Here is a 20,138-nt window from a genome sequence, read left to right on the forward strand (position 1 = left end):
AAAAGACCATGAAACAACAGAAAGGGCAATTACACAAACAGCAAAACAAATGTAAGAAAGTGGCAAAGGATGACTCTGGAAAAATGTAAGCAAGGGTCAAGTTGCAAAATGGCTTTGTTCTTCATCTTAGGAACTACAGAGAGGCATAAGACAGTTTGTATTAAGGGAAAACATTCAGAGATTTTCGTTTTTAAAGAGTAGCAATTTTAGTAAGGGTAGGAAATGAATGGAGAAAGCCTGAATGGAGCAAGGGGAAGCAAGTAGTTTTGCAGTAATCCAGGTAGAATGTTGGCGGCTAGACTATGATGACAGTCCCAGGAATGGAATGGAGTAGATATAGGCACTATGAGATATGAGATAGGGCTTAGTGATTGATGACTAGACGTTGGTTCTAAGGTATAGGAAGGAGTCACAGACGCTTCCTCAGCCTCTTGCCTGAGTAGCCAGACAGCTGGTGACCATTTCATGAGCTGGAGAAATTTAAAAGAGCAGGAATTGTAAAGGTTAAGGGATGGTGAAATAATTCAGTTTGAAATCACTGACTTTGAGGTACTTTGAAACATTTAGGCAGCTATTTCAAAAGGCTTTGGGGCAGACTTCTCAGCTCAGGAGATAAGTCTAAGCAGAAAATATAGATCTTACTGATGTGGATCAGGCTGAAAGAGAGGGTTTAGACAAAGCTAAGAGAACATGACTATTTAAGAAAATTGCAGAAGAGATCAGCAAGGAGAGAGACTCCAGAGAGGTAGGAGTAAAAATAGGGAAGGCTATGGAAATCAAGTAAGAGGGAGTTGTTACTGTATCCAACGCTGTTGTAAGAGGTAGGTCTCAGGTAAACTAGGGTTAGATTGGTAACGAGTAGGTTGAAGGAGGAGAAGGACCGAAATATTTCTAAGAAATTTAGTGGCATATAGGGAGAACATTTTGGTTATAACCATATTGTCATTGAGCCCTAAGGCATTGAGGAAATCGATGTGGCATCCAGGTTCATATATCTAAAGAGGTGTGACTTCAAAGAGTAAGGGCAAAAGAGAGGAAAATTATGATTTTTCTTGTTGTTGTTTGTTTTAGTTGTGAAGCTTAATTGGAGAAGTTTTCATGGGATAAGGATGTGTTGAGATTACATAGAACTGTATCGCCAAAGCCTTTAACTATGAGAAGTCTCCGGGCTTTTGTGCACGTTATTTCTTTGGTCTTATTTCTTTTGCTCACCTTCACAGCCTGCCTTTCCCATTTCACATAAAAACGGAGGAGAAATTGTTCCTGAAGGTGACATGGGGGTTCAGGTCTTCCCTAGATGACTCTTATGTTTATAAAATAATAATACATTCATTAAGTGTGTGCTAATTAATTTGCCAGGCACTATGCAAAACACTTTTCAAGTATTATCTCTTTTAATCTTCATAACAATTCTATGAAGTGTTTTTTCTGTATTTTGCTTTTTGGGTTTTTTGTATGTTTTGTTTTTTGTTTTTGTTTCATTTTACAGTTCAGAAATTGCTGAGGGTCACATAGTGGATCAGAACTTGAGACCAGACAGTCTGAATAAAAAATCTGGAGTACCCTAAACTTAGATTAGTAGAATCATAAACTGTTAATCCCTAAGTTTTGTGTTTGTTGAATGTTGAATTCAAATGTCAAATTTGAATGTTGTTTCAGGATAGTTTTTACACTTAGAATGAAACATTTCTTTCTCAAGCAGAACATTTTTGTTTTGCTTTGGTTATCGTTCATCAGCATGGAACTAAAATGAAAATGATCAAGCTCTTTTATGATCATGACAAATTTTTACAGTAAAAAAGCATATATGTAAATAAGTATGTATGTAAACAAGAATATGCAAGTATATATGTATAACACATAACAGCAAGTTTGGTAAAACTCGTTTTTCCTGACCGATTCTAGCCATTTCAAAACAAAGTCAGAAGACTTTGAACACTCATATACTTGAACATGTTCCAGTTTCCGAACAGTCATGACAAGGAGATATCTTCTTCATTGCATTATTAGCTGAGAACTGATAGTTAACAAAATTAGAAATTTTTAGAAATGTGAGGGTCCACATATGATATATAGCAATGATTATGACTGAAAATCCTAGAGAAACCATGTGGCACTGTTTGGAAATTGAGAGTAAACTCTGACCCAGTGTTTCAGAAATCAGTAAAGGGAGCTCTTTTCAGGGATAGGGGTGAAGAGGCAGGCTGAATGATGAAGCAGTCAGAAAGAGACAGAGAATCCAAACTGCTTTAGAATAAGCTCAATTTTAAATGTATGTAATAAAGTTACAACAATAATGTAGCTCAGTAATGCAGTCTTAAAATGCAGCAAGCCAATTATACTTTCATTGGAAATTTCATGTCCTTATAATAAGGTTTGTTCTTTATTTTAGGGCTTTATTGTAAGTAGAGATGAGTTGGCTTTTTATTACCTGCGTCCATCTTTGGCTATTAAAAAAACAAAGAAACTTATAATGTGTGTGAGTGTGTGTGTGTGCATGATAAGCACACATATTCTCCAAGAACTTACTATGTCCGATTATTCCTTTACCTAATCATTTTCTCAAAGAGAGTCCTCATTTAAAAAAAAATTGGATTAAAAAAATAACATTATAAAAAATAACATATATCAGTATGTTCTCAGACATCATTTCTTACTATTCCATGTATCATTTTTTCCTCATGCCATGTATCATTACACATCGTGTAACCTGTATCATTTGCATATTTTTCTTAAATGCATTCAATAACCATCAGAGTGAAGATTGATTTTCTTTCTTTCTTTTTTTTTTTTCCTCAAAAAGCATTCCCTTGATTCTTTTGGAAATAAACACAATGATGGATTTGAAACAGATCCAAAATTAGGTTATCAGTAATATTCCAAATTAAAGCGCCATCTAGAAATTGATGCCATTTGGGAGCTACAGTTTTACCATATGGTCTCTGCATATATTCATTATAAAGACATTCACATCCTCCTCTATCTTCATGATATATTTTAGGATAAAAAGTTACAAAAGCAATGACAATCGCATTCCTTTCTTATTTGTATCAACCTGCTGTATTAATCTTATTAGAATAATTTCCTTTTCCACATAACAAGAAGCTCTTCTTTCTTACCAAGGAACCAAATCTAGAAGGAATACCATTATCATCATGTCTAAATAAAAGAGTCCTTCTTGTTCTTGTCCTGTTTCCCATACCTATTAAGAAGACTTTTGATTTTTCTGCATGTTCCCTAGGATGTCCTCTTGGTATTGCTGAATGTCATCTTAGGTAATTCAAAAACTCTCATTTTAATTACCTGTGTCCATTATTCATTTCCCACACTTTCCACAGAGGAGTGAAAAGAGCCTTCTAAATGTTTCTATCTTAGCTGTTCCAAAGGACACCTTGTTTAATTAAAAGAAGTATTGTCAAAAAAACACTCCCTAGGTGTTTGAAGGTATGTAGGCTTTGACAATTACCTGTCATAGATTTACTTTAATGTAATGAAAACTATATAAAAAGAATTACATTTGTTTTAAATGAGATCAATTGAAATATATGTAATTAAATCACACTAACAGTGGTATAGGTCAAAAAGTAATCTAGTTATGTTGTAAGATTTATTTCTCCATTTACTTCTTTTATAATCACTACTTTTTTCAAAAGGAAGTAATTCCTCATAGTTTAAGAACAAAATACACAGATATTTAAAAATGTATATTCCCTCCCACAACTGTCACTGACTCAGTTTTCAGTGGCAGCCTCACTTGCTTTAGTTAATAGTTAATCATTAATTAGTTAATAATTTCTTCTGTATTCTTCCAGAGTTTACTTAAGCATATGCAGTAAAATGAATATATGTTGTCTTTTCTCTGTTCTGCAAAGTAATATCTTCTCTTTCTTTTGATTTCCTCCATTTCTGTTATTATTTTCCCCCAAGCAAAATACTGTGAATTTGGTCTCCCTCCTTTTTTTTCTTGCTTAGTTTATATATGATTTATCTATATTGCAAACTTTTTAAAGTAGCAGCTTATTTATTTATTCATTCTACTTTTCCATTGTCTAACTCATTAAATTCCATTCTCTCTTTCCATTACTTTTCTGTTGCCATGTAACAAATTGCAACAAACTTAGCACCATACAGCAAAAATCATTTATTATTTCAAAGCTCTTTAGGTCAGAAATCCAGATAGGCTCAGGTAGGCTTCCTGCTTAGAGTTTTGTAGGCTGAAGGCAAGGGGTCTGCTGGACTGGACTGGGCTGTTTTCCGGAGGCTCTGGGACAGAATCACTCTCTTAACCCATTCAGGTTGTTAGCAAAATTCAGTTCCTTGGTGTTGCAGGTGTGAGGTTCCTGTTTGCTTGTATTTTTATTGGCCAGAGGTCATTCTCAGCTCCTCAAGGACAATCTAAAGTCCATCCAGGGCAGTTCCCTCCATCTTCAAAGCTAGTAACAGTACATCAAATTCTTGACTCTTTGAATTCCCCTTCTGCTACCAGAGAAAGGAAAATGCGTTTAAAGGTCTCCTGCAATTAGGAGAGGCACACCCAGATAATCTCTCTTTTGATTAACCAAAAGTTAAAACTGATTAGTCTCCTATAAATACACCCACAAAATAATACAAAACAAAACAAAATCTTTTTATAGTAATATAACATAATCAGAGCAAGAGCTCTCATTTTGACAGTCTCAGGGTTTAGGGAGGAAAAGCTTGGGAGGCCATTTTGGAATTCTTCCTGCCATGATTATTTATTACTTCTCTAATATTTTCTTTGTTTTGTTGTATTGTTATTTTGAAAAATTTTAGTTGAATGCTAGATTCACTTGTTTCCATTTATGTTTTCATTGATGTTAGTTTTTATGGCTCTAAGTTTTCCTCTAGAAGCACTTTTAGTAATACCACATACATTTGAATATGTAATACGTTCTTTTTAAATGTAATTATTTCATTTTATATATATATATATATATATATATATATATATATATATATATTTAAAGATTTATTTATTTAGAAAGAGTGAGCATGCCAGCAGAGGGAGGAGCAGAGGGAGAAAGACATGCAGACTACATGCTGAGTACAGAGCCTGATTCAGGGCTTGATCTCACTACCCCGAGATCAGAACACAAGGTGAGGGCAGCCCAGGTGGCGCAGCGCTTTAGCACCACCTGCAGCCCAGGGCGTGATCCTCGAGTCCTGGGATTGAGTCCCACGTCGGGCTCCCTGCGTAGAGCCTGCTTCTCCCTCTGCCTGTGTCTCTACCTCTCTATCTCTCTCTCTCTCTGTCTCTGAATAAATAAATAAATAAAATCTTAAAAAAAAAAAAAAAAAGAATCCAAGCTGGAATCAAGAATCGGATGCTGAAACAACTGCACCACTCAGGCTCCCTTAATTCTTTTATTTTATATTTCTTTTTGACTCAAGAATGTTACAGACTTTTAAATTTATAGAACATTTTTTTTCTTTCATATTTTGTCAATAGTTTCTAAGCTTGTTCTCTGGCTCTGCATTGCGGTGAGAAAATACTGTCAGTATTATATCTACATATGGAAATTTATTGATTATAGATTGTACCATAATAAAACCTCAACACATTTAAGGGAGAGATCTTCAAGGAGAGATAGCATGAAAGGGCTTGTTTCCCCAATTTAATTCTTACAAATCTGTAAGAAATCAGATAAAAATTTTTAATGAATTCCTCAAGGTTAACATAAAAATGGGCTACTGTAATAGTACCAAATTGCTAGAAGAACCACATAGAAGAATTTTCAACCACTAGGAAGGTTTCCTTCATGAACCCTTGTGTTGGGTGGGCGATCCATGAGGAATATTTGGGGCAGGATAAGATAGGCAAGAATACCTCCATTGGGCTTCAGGGTGGAAGAAAAACAAGAGCAGCTATAGTAGAAGAAAAGGCATTAGCCCTGTCAAGATTCTACTCCCCTATCACATTTATAGAACAAAGCATTAATCTGCTGTGGAGCGTATAAAACAAAGAAGGACCCACTGAATCTATGGATAGGGAACAGACAAAAACTCTACTCAGGGAAAGACAGAAACACATTGTAAGCCTAGACCATTAGAGGTCTCCTGTAGGGAAAAGGCAACATCATTTAGAAGGTCCCAGTCATTGATATCACTGACATAGTACATGCCAAGTGCTGAAGCTAAACTGGAACAACAGGGAATAACTCTCTCACGTCATAATAAAGGATGGGGTGATTCCATTGTTCAGGCATAAATGCTATCTATCATAGTCTCTACTGCCCTATACAGTATGTCTAGTTCTCAAGAAGAAGTTATGAGAAACAAAAAGTGAGGAAAAACCAACACACTCTCAAGAGAAAAAAAATTAATAAAACAGACTTGGATATGTCTATGATATTGGAACTATCAAACAATTTAAAACAACTGTGATCAATATGTTTAAGTCTTGAGTGGAGAAGGTGAACAAAAAGCATTATTATATAAGTAACTTCAGAGATTTGAAACTTTAAGAGATAATTAAATGGGAATTGTTAGATGTGACAAACACAATAATAAGAAGCTTTCAAACGGCTCATATGAGAAAAGTAACCATGAACATGAAAAAAAAGTTAAAAAAATGAGCTAAAGAAACAGAAAAAAGTTAAAGATGTTAAATGTCCCACAACCCATCTGCAAATTAAATAGAATTACAATAAAAATCCCAGCTAGTATTCCTCAAAAACTGGAAGCCAATATTAAAATTTATGTGTAAGACTAATAAACCAATATGGTTTCAAACTAGAAGAACAAACTGAAAGGATTCATTATTCCCTAATTTAAGAATTTATTACAAAGCTACAGTAACCAAGACAGTGTGATCTTGAAAAGGATATATTTACAGAAAAATAGAAGAGAATAGGGAATACAGAAATACATTCAAACATATAAAGTCAATTGATATTCAACAAAAGTGCAGAAATAGTTCAACAAAGACACCGAAAATATTGGATATTCAAATGCATAAAATAAACTTCAATTAATACCTCACTCTTTATATGGCATAATAAATAACTCAAAATGGATTGTACAACTAACTCTAAAACCTACAATTATGAAACTTCTCAAAGATAAACAGGACAATGCCTGTGTGATCTTGAGTTAAACAAAGATTTTTGTTTGACCACACAAAAACATTATAAAGAAAATAAGTTGATAAAATGGCCTCCTTAAAAGTAGTAGCTTCTGTTTTTAGAAAGACAAACCACAGATTGGGAAAAAAAACACTTGCAAATTATTTTTTTTTGATAAAAGACTTGTATCCATATTCTATTAAGTACTCTAGAATCTTAGTAAAGAAACAACCCAACTTAAAAAATGGACAAATGACTCAAACACTTTAGAGATGGTATACAGATGACAAATGAACATGAAAAGATGCTCAATATCATTAGGAATTGGGAAAATGCAAACTATAACAAAAATGAAATATTACTTCACACAAACTAGAGTAACTTAAAATAAAACAAAAAACAAACAAGCAAATCTGACAGTACCAAGTGTTGGTGAGGGTGTGGAGCTACTGAAACTCTCATTCATTTCTGGTGACAACACAAAATGGTTCAGACAAATGGGAAAAAAAATTGGCATTTCTTATAAAGATATCGTATTGCCTAGAAATTTCACTTGTAGTTATTTAATTGAAATTTTTAAAAAAAATTGTTCAAACACAAACCTGTACATGAATGTTTTATGGCAATTTTATTATTTACCAATAATTCAAAACAAATAAAAGTTTCCTAGGTTTGGATAATGAATAAATTATTCCAAACTGGGATAGAATCATATAAGGAATACTATTCAGCAATAAAAAAGAATTTGTTGTTGACATACAAAGTTACATGGGTGTATCTCAAGTGGCTTATGCTAAATAAAAATAGCCAGATTCAAAACACTACAAACTATATGGAGTTAGAAGGAATGGCTGTTACAAGAGGGGGATTTTGTGTGTGCGTGTATGTGTGTGTGTTGGAATCGTTCCATATTTTGATACAATGGTCTTTACAAAACTGCATGCATTTGTCAAAATGCACAACAATGTGAAAAAAATGATATTTTTCTCTATGCAAATTATATCTGGACAAACAATGGAAAGAATAGTATTCCAGTTATTACACAAGAGACAATTAGGAAATTTACTCTATTTCTACCTTCTTTCTTTCTTGTTTTCCCAGTTTGTATATAAGTTGTCTTATTGCTGAATTATTATCAGTTAAGTACTTAGGTACTATTTACATTAATTCTGTCAATATTCTCCAAATTTGTTTAAATATTAGTTCTTCATTTGAATATATTCAATTTTCACTACACATTTGCTATACAGTACTTCCAGTTATAGAATTTCTTGGTTGGGGGATCCCTGGGTGGCTCATCAGTTTGGTGCCTGCCTTCAGCCCAGAGCGTGATCCTGGAGTCCTGGGATCGAGTCCCACGTTGGGGTCCCTGCATGGAGCCTGCTTCTCCCTCTGTCTATGTCTCTGCCTCTCTCTCTGTGTCTCTCATGAATAAATAAATAAAATTTAAAAAAAAAAGGAATTTCTTGGTTGGTTGAAATGTGAACTCCAGTAATTTTCTCAAGGTTACAGAAATAGTATTACCTGACGTCTTTCATACTAAAAACTGTAGCTTTGTACTCTTTCTGATGACTCTCCTTTGTTGGTTGCCACTGTTTTCTGCCATTTTTCTTGCAGTATCTTTGTATCAATTTTTGCCAGTTTCCATTTTTCTTTTACTAATTCTTACTGAATGATTTGAATTTTCCTACACTGGTTACTTGGAGTTCATTCTTGTAAAAGAAAAGGGAGCAGGGTAGCCTTCTAGGGTGTGTAACCTAGAGGTTCTCTTCTCTGCTGTCCAGAGATGGACAGCTACTCATCAGTATGGCTCTATTATATGATTCCTGATGTCTCTCTTTCTTCCATCCAAACCAACTCTGGGACGGCATTTGTTACAAATGTGCTCACACTACTTTTCTCACTTTTTATTTCAAACAAGGAATCTGGCTAGAATTTCAGATGAGTCCTTAACCTTGAGAAGCAGAGTTTTACCAGTACATTGTGAAGTCTGCCACCACTAAACCCTTTCCTATTTTCTAAGCTTCTTTATTTCTAATATTCCCACATGCATTTAGTTCTTTAGCTGCTTTTTAGGAACTCTATGTCCTTTTAGAAGTAGATCATGTATTTCCTAGGTTCTCTGAAAATGAATTTTACATATTTTTACTGTTGTTTGTGTACATTTCCCGGGAGGAAAGGAGGAATAATGCTGATTTAGAGTCATATTGACTAGTCATGCAGTTTTAGTCTAGTGAAGTTAATATATGTTTTCAGATGTGGAAGGCCAAACATCGAAGATGCTTTAGTTCAACTGTACCATTACTAACAGTTTCCCATAACCCCCACAACATCATCCACTGTGTTCTTCAAATTTGATTACAAGAAAAAACTATGAATATTAAACAGCAGCTTTTTGTTGGAGCAAAACTAAAACAATCTGAAGGAAGAAATTTCTTGTAGATATTTTTCTGGTATAATTTCTTAGAGGAAAATATTCTCTCTTCTTTTCTTTTTGTCATTGATTTCTTCTTTCAATAAAAAAAAATTTAGGTTGGCAGAAACATTTTTCTTACCTTCAATTGATTAGATTATCAATATGCTCTTTTATAGTCAATGGATTATTTATTTATTCCTGGTTTTCCCCTTTCTAGGTTAGAATGTTTAATGCAGTTCTAGCAAGAAAATGCTTACCTTTCTCTCAACCTTCTGGTTTCCTTAGAGGATTTGGTACAACACTGAAATGTGATTGGCAATATCTATTCTCAGGGACCTGCCTCTCTTTTGAAACAAACAATGGGTTAGGCAGTCCTCTGAAGTGTACAGGCACCACTCCAGGCTATTATTTTGAATAATCTGCTCTGGCGCAGGAACACTCATGCAAGGTGTTGAATGTCTTAAAATATGCGGTGCTACATGAGTGCCTACAGCACCTCAGGGTAAAAACTGAGCCCAGTATAAGAATGAATGATGGAGCCTTTGTGTTTTTCTCAATGTTCAGGCAGGTGTGTTGGCATTTACACATGCCTATGTGATGTAGCATTCAGACAGAGATAAAACTCTTTGATGATTATACATTTCTACTGTACAAAGAATTCATCACCTTGCTAAGACAGTTTGCTTCTAATTGTTATGTTGTTTCTTCCCCTCTCACATTATCTTGTTTTATGGGAGAAGTGATTTTTACAAAGCTACATTTGCTTTACATTTAATTTTGCAAATATGCAACCAAATCAAAGGAAACTGCAGCACGCTCTCATGTTTAAAGTGAAAATACACACTGATGTCTAAAGAAGAAAACCGACAAGATTCACTTTGGAGGAGAATCCAATGTCAATGCATTCTTGGACTGAGTAATTTTCATAACTAGATTATATTATTAAATTGAAGGAGTTTGCAAGATTTTCTGATGAAAAATATGATTAAATATGCATGTGGGAAGTTGGGGGGGAGTTGGTGCATGAAGTGGAGGAAGAAGTAAATATGAATGCAGGAAAGAGGTAAGATAATCATACTCAAATGAAACATGGAAAGAAACAAGGAAGTCATTTTATACTAAAGACCATACTTCCAGCAAATTGCAACTTAGCAATGCAGGCATAAATTCAGCAACACTGATTGCACATTTATAACATAAAAGACTGTAACTGATGTTGGAGTGTATTTTGAAAAAAAAAGAAAGAAAGAATAAAAGAAAAAAAGAAAGATATTGTTTGATCCTTGAGAAAATGCCAAACTAATGAAGGCAAATTACAGAAATAGCCAAACATAATACAAAGTAGGAACATCTTTTTTAAAGAACAAAAGAAAAAGGATGCTTTATTTGTGCTCATTAGTATCACAGAATGTTTCTAGAATGTGAGATTTGAGTGGGATATTTAAAAGATCTGACCTGCCTTTTATTTATTATTTATTTATTTATTTATTTATTTATTCATTCATTCATTCATTCATTCATTCATTCATTCGAGACAGAGAGACAGAGAGAGAGAGAGGCAGAGAGAGAAGCAGGCTCCATGCAGGGAGCCTGACGCGAGACTCGATCCCAGGTCTTCAGGATCACGCCCTGGGCTGAAGGCAGGTGCTAAACCACTGAGCCACCCAGGCATCCCATGCCTATCTTTTAAGCCATTTCTCCTACTTTTAGCCATTTCTCTCCAGACACTTTCCACTTTAGCTCTTCCGGACTTGTTTCTGCATCTAACTACATTCTCTCTTACCCCAGAGTTTATTTTACACAAGGTAGGTCATCTGCTTAGTGAAATATTACTTCTCTACTGTTTTATCTTACACCATAGTCTTTGTAAGGATTATTTAGTTTATACATATTTAAAAAGTATTTAGATTTAGAACAGTATTTGGCACAAAGGAAGAGCTCAATGTTCCCTATTATTACTAATAACATTAAAATCAGCGTTAAAGTTATTTCAGTGTTATATTAACTCTCAATGGATATATGTATCCAAATTTCTAAGAAGAGGTGGAGGAGGGGGCAATACTAGGGGCAGGTAGATTGACAGGTAGGAAGCAAATTTTAAAAAGAAACATAAAACAGGCATAAACAAGAAAATCATAGTCATTTTGGTCTGTAGCTTAGATTCCCTGTAATAGGTTTTAAAAGTATAGTTATAGCACGCTACTGTGCTATGATTGATATTTATTTTAAAAATTCAAATTACCTTAAACTCTGGTCCAGAGGCCAGACTATGGATAGTCCAATTAAGAAATGCTTTCTTCCCAATGATAAAAATAAAAACAGTTTAGCAATAAAGAATATTAATTTCAATTACCTGGGAACTTGTCCTTATGTGACTTTCTTCATTCCCCCAAAACAGAAAAAATATTGTTATCTTTATTACTTAGCTCATTGCCTACTGTAAAACTAGAACAGTTGTAGTTCAAATATACAGAAGTTTCATTCGAAGAGACTGAATTAAAAAGACCTCGATCTGCTATTTAAGTTTTTCAAGCTTTGAAGTATTCATATATCATGAGAAGAAATTAATATGTGAAACACTGATAACACAGATTTGAAATATTAAAAATAATAGTGAAATAACAGTAAATGATTTTTCATAATTTCTTAGAGCATAGGGATGAAAACAGGTTATCATATAATTTATTTAAGTAGTCACATTTCTACTATGCCTCAGTAAATATGAAATGTAAAAAATATGTCAGACAGAAAAATAGCTTATGCTTGATTACAGTACTTAGCTAATTTTGTTTTATTTTATGTATTTATTTTTGTCTGAGCAATTCAGTTAATTTATAGAACTTGGGAAAGAGATAAGGTTGTGTTTGAAATGCAAAGGTATAATTTTTTTTTAAAGCAAAGCATTGAATTATCAAATTGCCCTGACAATAGTTTGGTCAGCAGAGTGTTCAACAATTCATTTTCACAAACATTTCAAGTTAGCATAATGTTTGTTTACTTCATTAGCAAATGTTTAAGTCCTTAGGAGTTGCAGATCTTGTGCCAGGTGCTGAGGATTCAGGATCGGTAGAACATTATCTACATTTAGTATACTTAAAATGCAGTGGGATTAAAAACTATGCCTTAATGAAATCAGGATTAAGTAGCTGGAGACAGAGATAGAGAGAGGGAAGGAGAAGTGTAGGAATACAGAGGAAGGAGCTGTTAATTCAGCCTCATAGGACCATAAGAGTTCTAAGAGTTGAAATCTGCACAAGTTATTTGGTAAGATTTTGCCAAATGGGGTGTAGAAGCATAATTCAGGCACAGAAAACAACAGGAGAAAAACATGGAGGCAATAAAAGAATAGATTTTTGTGCGCTCCAATACAATTCCTAGAGAAATAAGCAGTCCAGTGTGACTAAAATAGGCACTCCTGGGGTAGAGAGAAGGATGAGGTTTAAGAGTAGCTTTTAAGGACCTTGGATGACTTAATGAGTCTGTGGCAGATAGACTCTAAGACTGCCTTCTGGGATTCACAGCCTTGTGTAATCTCTTCCTCTTGAGGGTAAACAAGGCCTAGGACTTGCATCTAACCAGGAGGACTTGGCAAAGGTGATGGGATATACATGATTATGTTACATAAGAGTAATATTCATCTTTTCAGAAGATTCCCTTGCTGGCTTAGAGGAAACAAATAGTCATGTTGAGAAGTGAGGCAGCCCCTAGCCAACAGCCAACCAGGAACTGCGAATGACATCTGGTTAACAGCCCACAGGAACTGAATACTACCAATAGCCTGGTGAACCTGGAAATAGATTTTTCCCCATTCAAGGTTCAAATCTTGAGATAGCAGCCCCAGCCTACACCTTGATTGCAGCCTTTGAGATGACCTTGAATCAAGGACACAGCTAAGGCATCTCAGAAACATATTTATTATGACATAGTATTATTCTTGACATAATAAACGTATTGTTTTAAGGCAATAAGTTTGTGGCTACATTGTTATGCAGCTATGGATAACTAATACAGTGAAGAATTTGGAGCATATCTTAAAAGTAACAGCAAGCTAAACGTTAAGGATTTTTAAACAAGTGATCTGACATTTCTATTTTAGAAAAGAAAATCAGTGAAGAGAATGAAGAGGATGAGGGGAAACCAATGAGTAAAACACAGGGTGGAGATTACTGCAACAGTCTGGTTGAGAGATTCAGAAGTTATTATACATACATTTTTTTTAAAATTAGTAGACTATTTTTTTAGAGTGGTTTTAAGTTCAGAGTAAAATGGAAAGGGAAGTACAGAGGTTTCCCATAAAAGTTCTATCTACACATATACATACACCCCCATCCTCATCCCCCACTAGAGTAGTACATTTCTTACAAGTGAGGACCCATGTAATCATAATCACTCAGAGTCCATAGTTATTCTTAGGGTTCCTTCTTGGTTTTATACATTCTATGGGTTTGGACAAATATATGATGACATGTATCTGCCATCACAGTTTTGAAGAGTGGCAGATCATGGCATCCCAAACTACACCCCTTTGGCATGAGGATTATCTTAAGTTAAAGACACCTGAATAACAGCGGATGTCAGAATGGCATTCTAATCTTCCTTTTCTTCTTGAAAACAGGCGATACAAATTCCCATGTGAAAGATGGCCTCTCTGTCCTGGGAGAAAAGCAACCATCTCCAGTGAAGAGGAATCACAGCCAAAGAATTCTGAAAAACAAACTTTTTTGAAACAATTCTTACCTCCCTTAGCTTCCTGTATAGTTATTATTCCATAATCGCCTCTCTTTGTGTAGCTCAATAATAAAGGCACGTAGGTTTTTGCCACTTCTTTGGGTCTTCATTCCTTAAGAGGACTCCCGGGCCACTCCATTTGCACAAGTTCCTGTGCTTTTCTCCTGTTAATCTGTTTTATGTTAGCTTAACTCTCAGGCCCAGAAGAAAAAAAAAAAAAAAGAAAAAGAAAAACAGGGTAAAGGTAAAGTGCTGCCTCCCCTCCTGTATCACACAGAATAGTTTCACTGCCCTGAAGATTCTCTGTGCTCCCCCTCTGCATCCCTCCTTCCCCTCCCCACTACAGCTCTGCTCACACTGGTGACATAGAGTCTGCAGGTGTCCTGGTCTCGCCAGTCGGAGGAGCACGACACATTTACATAGTTACACACATATACGGTTGTGGCAAATTAAGAGATGTGACTGTGTGTATCTAAACGGGCCCTAAACTTTGTAGGATGACTAAGAAGGATTTTGAATATTCCAGTAGAATGCTCATCTGCTCAGCACATGGTAAACTTTTCTTCGAATATTTATGACCTAACCCCTTGTTTTTTTGTTTTTTTGTTTTGTTTTGTTTTTTCCTAACCCCTTGTTTAAGCTAACGACATTTTCACTGCCTTTTGTACAGTCCAGAACACCACCTTATAAAAGTATAGCAGTGAATTTTGTATTAACATTAGTTTTGCATTCATCTGTCTCCGCCTGTGAGACTGTAAGCATCTTGCCAGGAGGAACTAGTCTTGCTCGTCTCTGAATAACTAGGCCTAACTTAGTACAGAGGCCAACACAGAATAAGCTCTTGTTGGGCTGTCAACGAAACTACTTACCAAAAGCACATAAGATAGGATATCTGGCAAATTTCCTAATAAGTGCATTATTTATACAAAGTGATTAAACTATTATTTCAGATTATACCTTCATAGAACCTGATATTTTCTAATTGGCTCAATTATTAAAGTGGAGCCCTGACTATGATTTGATTGGTTATAAAATGTCTTTAAAGATGTGGCCACTTCCCCACAAAAAAAAAAAAAAAAAAAAAAGTTCCTCTCAAAAGAAATTTAATTCTGTCTATCAGATACACACAGATCCTAAATGATTGGCCTGGGACATGGGCAACAGTGATAGGTTCCTTTCACTATGCCTCTGAAATCTTTAATGACATCAATAGTTTCAAGTTGATCCTCCTAACTATCTCAAAACTCAAATGTGCGTCATCAATAAATATTTGCTAAAGGAATGAAAGGTATTGAATGATGACTTTTCTCCCTGCCTTGACCTATTAAAATCTATATTTGGTGCACCCCAAAACAATAAATTATAAGACTGATAAAGTATTTTATCAACATAATATTAATGTTATGTCCGATTAATGTTTCGGACACTGTTTGATTCTTGGTGTATATGAATCCATTTATTGCTTAGTGGGCACTACTCTTATCCTTATTTAAAGATGAGGAGACTAAGGCACAGAACGATTGAACAACTTTTCCCAGATCAGATGGTTGATAAGTTTGGTAGTTTGGCTCCAGCATGCAGTCTGTTACCACTCATCCTATGCTGTTTATGAGATATCTATGAAAAAATGCCCCAATGGGGCAGCCCGCATGGCTCAGCGGTTTAGTGCCTGCCTTTAGCCTAAGGCGTGATCCTGGAGACCCGGGATGGAGTCCCACATCAGGCTTCCTGCATGGAATCTGCTTCTCCCTCTGCCTCTCTCTGTGTGTGTGTCTCTCATGAATAAATAAATAAAATCTTTAAAAAAACAAAAAGTCCCCAATGGTGAGACATTAAAGGAATACCTTACCTTAAAGGAGGAAACAGGTTGTACTGAGTATTCTGGATGAATTGGAACAATTTTAGAACACAGCTCATGTCTTACCTCAATGACATCTGTGATTGCACCTATTTTAGCTTACTTGTAAACAACTGTAATTTTTTTCCTCATTATCAAGTTCTCAACTGTATAAATTGAGGATTTTTCTCAATCTTTGTAGAAAATCTGGATAAAGCTGTAGACTCTTTCAAATAAAATACTTACCTTAGGTAGGAGCAATTTAAACTGTCCTTTGGAAGGTTTATAGCAATTTAAATGAAGTGCTCTTTGGTATTATCCATGGAATCACTTCCTTTAAGTATTAGTGGACTTAATATGAGGTTGTCATTGACATTTATTGAAAAAAAAAATCAAGCCTATCCTTAGTTGTGAAAACTACATCAGTAAGAAACCAAAGCCACTGCCAAAAAAATAACAACCTTCTACTAAACATGTAAAACACTCTTTCAAAGAGTATCTGTATCCTTGTTTTTTCATGAAATTGTAAGTTTCATAACTTTTGGGAGGAATTCAGTAGTCAACCACTCTATATAGCATTAGTATGCTAGGACATCAAAGGAAAAATGGATAAATATCAGGCTTTATTTCCAACCAGAAAATTATTGTGCACAACTATTCGTAGTTCAAACATTTTCCAAAGCAATATTTAATATTTAAAGAAAAATGCTAGTCAAGGTACTGCAGGTTTTCTCATGCATTATTTACCTTTAGGAAACATGAAGAACTAGAATATAAGAAATATGAAAATGGAAAAAGCCTCCCTACCTCAAAAAAGATTTTGTTTTGGTAATGTCCTAGTAGATGATAAGATGCTGAAATACATAAAATAATGTGTCAAAATAAGTCTTGGCACTTAAACTCATCATTGAGGTCAGAATCTAACTTATGAAATCCAGCCTTGCATTGTGAAGTGGCAAATTATGGCAATTTTCTCAGGTAGTTCAAAGCAATGGAACTACTTTCTCTTTTGTTTTTCAAGAAAGTACTAAACAGCAAATAAGTTCTCTGTTTCATATGGGGTCAATGATAGAACTGCAAATGAACCCAGGGCTCAGAATAAGTTCTAGAAGGAGCATTGTTTCTGTATTCCTCACAATGATTCTAAAAACCAATTTTTATTGTAGGTTTGCAAAATGATGTTTACTAAACCCAATTGGCGACAGTCTTAAAATGAAGTAAAAAGCTATGCAAACCATTGCATAAAGTGAGAAGATAGGTAATTTATGTTCCTAAGCATCTCATTTATATAATTTTAACCATCATATTCCAGACCCACCACTTCTGCTTTGCTTGAGATTATAACCTTTTTATCTCATCATTTTTATTCCCTACATTTTCATTAACATATAGTTAACTTTGGAATTTAACCTGAAATCCATCCTTTGTTCTTCCCCCCCAAACTCATAAAGGCTATATAAGAGATACATAGTAAACCTGGGCCATTCTCTCTGTCTCCTGTCTCTCTTTCTGTTTCTCAAAAGAAACACTTAGAGCTACTATTTCTGGAATCAGCATCAAATACTTTCTCTCCCCTCCCTTTCAGGACCTACATGATAGGACATCCTATGAAAATATGCTGTGAATGTTTTATGAGCGTGCTTTTACTTAACCAGGAAGTCTGGAAGGAGGAGAATGACCTAACCTGCCACATTTTCTTTATGAGAACATCTTCCTTGTGATCTATGGCTTCATGAAGTAGGCATAGAGTTTCAAAGTTGCCCTTGAATCCTGGGTCAAAAATGCCACCAACATATATTCTTTCCTGTCACACATTTCAATGAACTTGTAGTTTCTCAAGCCAATGTCATTACATTGAATTTGATTTGTGAGCATTCCACAAAAAGGTATATATATGCTCGTATATGATAAACAGAAGAGCCTGACTTCTATTTCCATTATTATATTTGAATTCCTGAGTGAATGTTTCAGACGGCCTATGTTGATCTGTATCTTCTTTCTTTCATTTCTCCCTCTCTCTCCTTCCTTTCATCCTTCTTTCCTTCCTCATTTTCATTATTTCTTTCAGATGACGAAGACAAGAAGGAAAATGACTAGAGAAGCTAGTTAGAAATGATCCTGAAACTTTGATATAAGAACAAAAACAAAAACAAACGCTCCCCCTCCAAGCACCCATTTTTCTCTTGAGAACCTCTGGGGAACTAGTTAAAACGGTTGCTAGGCAGCCTGTTCTTCATCTCACGATGGGTTAGAACTATATTCGTGTTTACCGAGATACTCTGGCAAAATTCTAAAATGACTAGCCTTTTATTTTATAGCTCCAGTTTAATTAAGGGCTAAAATTTTGGGCATATTTATAGTAATTGGGTATATGGAAATATAGCCTATGAGTTAAATATGCTTCCAGAATTCCATCACCTTTTTAGCAAGTTGTTTTTATTATTTTTTTTAATCTCCATATTTTACTTCCTTGGAATTTACTTGAACATTGTATACACGAAATATCTGGTCTATTTTATCATTCTACAAAAAGAGCTATATTTTCTATCACTTCCCTTGAGAGACTGTACCTGAATCTATTGGCAATGAGATTGTCAAAAAAATTATATTAAGAGCTGGAAAGATGGATAAATGGTATACTATACATTCATGCACACCCATACACAGACATGATTGTGTGTGAGCGTATATACTAAGTTTTACAAAAATGCATGGACATGTATGACTTCTATTTATTTCTGGTTATAACTACATTAACTATAAAAATATCTTCTCTTTTTAGTCTAGAGATCTAGTTTTTTTTTCTTTTTTCATTTGGAGAGATTTAAAGTATGTTTAAGATTTCTTCATTGATTTCTATGTTATGTTATTTTTTTATTGCTTTTCCTTTGAATGTTTATTTTAGATATTCAGGTAAGTGAAATAGCCCACGTATAGTCTCCATAAGAAATGGGGAGCCAAGGGAGTGATACAGATTGTTATCTAAGTCATGCTACTGAAGGAATATCATATTTCTGGCCCAGGTTCTTCTACATCCTTGCCATTGGTCTCCTTTTCCTTCGTGACTCATTGTGAATTCATCTGTAACACTCTGTCATCTACTAGTCTTTCAGTTCTTACTATGTTCCCAAGCTAGTGCATTGATTCAATCCCATATTCCCAGACCAGGGTTTCTTAACCTATAGTGAATGAACTGGCCCATCTGTATCTGCCCCAACTTTTTATTTCCTGTTTTTTTTTTTTTTTCCAGTTTTGCTTGTTTGTTTTATTTATTTTATTTTCTGAGAACAGGGAGCATGTATTCCATCAGATTTTCAAAGAGACTCCAAAACTACTACGAAAGTTCATTCTAGGTAATAATTAGGATCTTTGTAATAACCCTGAGTGATTGTAGGCACCCTCCACTCTCTCTTGATGTTTGTTTCATATTTATTTTACTTTATTATTATTATTATTTTTATTTTCCCAAGAAGTTTATTTGGTCAGACTTAGGGACAGGGAGGTTCTACAACTAAATGAAATTATTGGGTCTCTTGATGGTAAAGCATGGCTTGTGCTGGCCACACAGGACCCAGTGGGGCAGCAGGAACTTGATCTTGGAGTCATGGAACTGTGTGACTGCTGATGGGCATCACTCTCTGGCTGCAGTCTCCTCCACCTTCATGATCTGAATCTGGGGGGCCCGGGTGTGTAGCACTGGGTGCCCATGTCTCAGTAGCATTGGATGACAGTGCTTGCAGTTGTCAGGTCCTGGTACTTCTGGTATGTGTTGTGGGTGCCGCTGTGGGTTCATAGCACCCCCAGATGCTGAAGGTCTTCACTATAAGGGGGATTTCTCAAACACCTGTCCATAATGTCAACTTCCCCTGAAGACTTCATCTTCTTCAGGTGAAATACAAAGTACCAGAAGCAGGACATGGTGACAATATGATTAGGTGCAAAGGTTTGCCAGGTGATCTCAGGGTGGAGTGTGGTCTTGGAATGTGCCTGAGGCCTCTGTGCACCCTCTCCACCCAAGAAAGGTAGTTATTTGTAATTTTAATTGTGCTTGGTCTCTCCATTAATACTAGTA

At 35.2% G+C, this 20,138-nt stretch overlaps 1 long non-coding RNA gene across 1 annotated transcript; it reads right to left on the reverse strand.

Annotated features, from left to right (window-relative positions):
- Positions 1–4,160: 4,160 nt before the first annotated feature.
- LOC144318021 (uncharacterized) lies at positions 4,161–17,298 on the reverse strand. Its single transcript, XR_013383886.1, has 3 exons — positions 14,239–17,298; positions 14,059–14,154; positions 4,161–4,476 (listed from the first exon to the last, which is right to left on the reverse strand). It is a non-coding gene; the product is annotated as an uncharacterized LOC144318021 (long non-coding RNA).
- Between the last annotated feature and the right edge of the window lie 2,840 nt (positions 17,299–20,138).

Source organism: Canis aureus, chromosome 8, assembly GCF_053574225.1.
Source record: "Canis aureus isolate CA01 chromosome 8, VMU_Caureus_v.1.0, whole genome shotgun sequence".
NCBI lineage: Eukaryota > Metazoa > Chordata > Mammalia > Carnivora > Canidae > Canis > Canis aureus.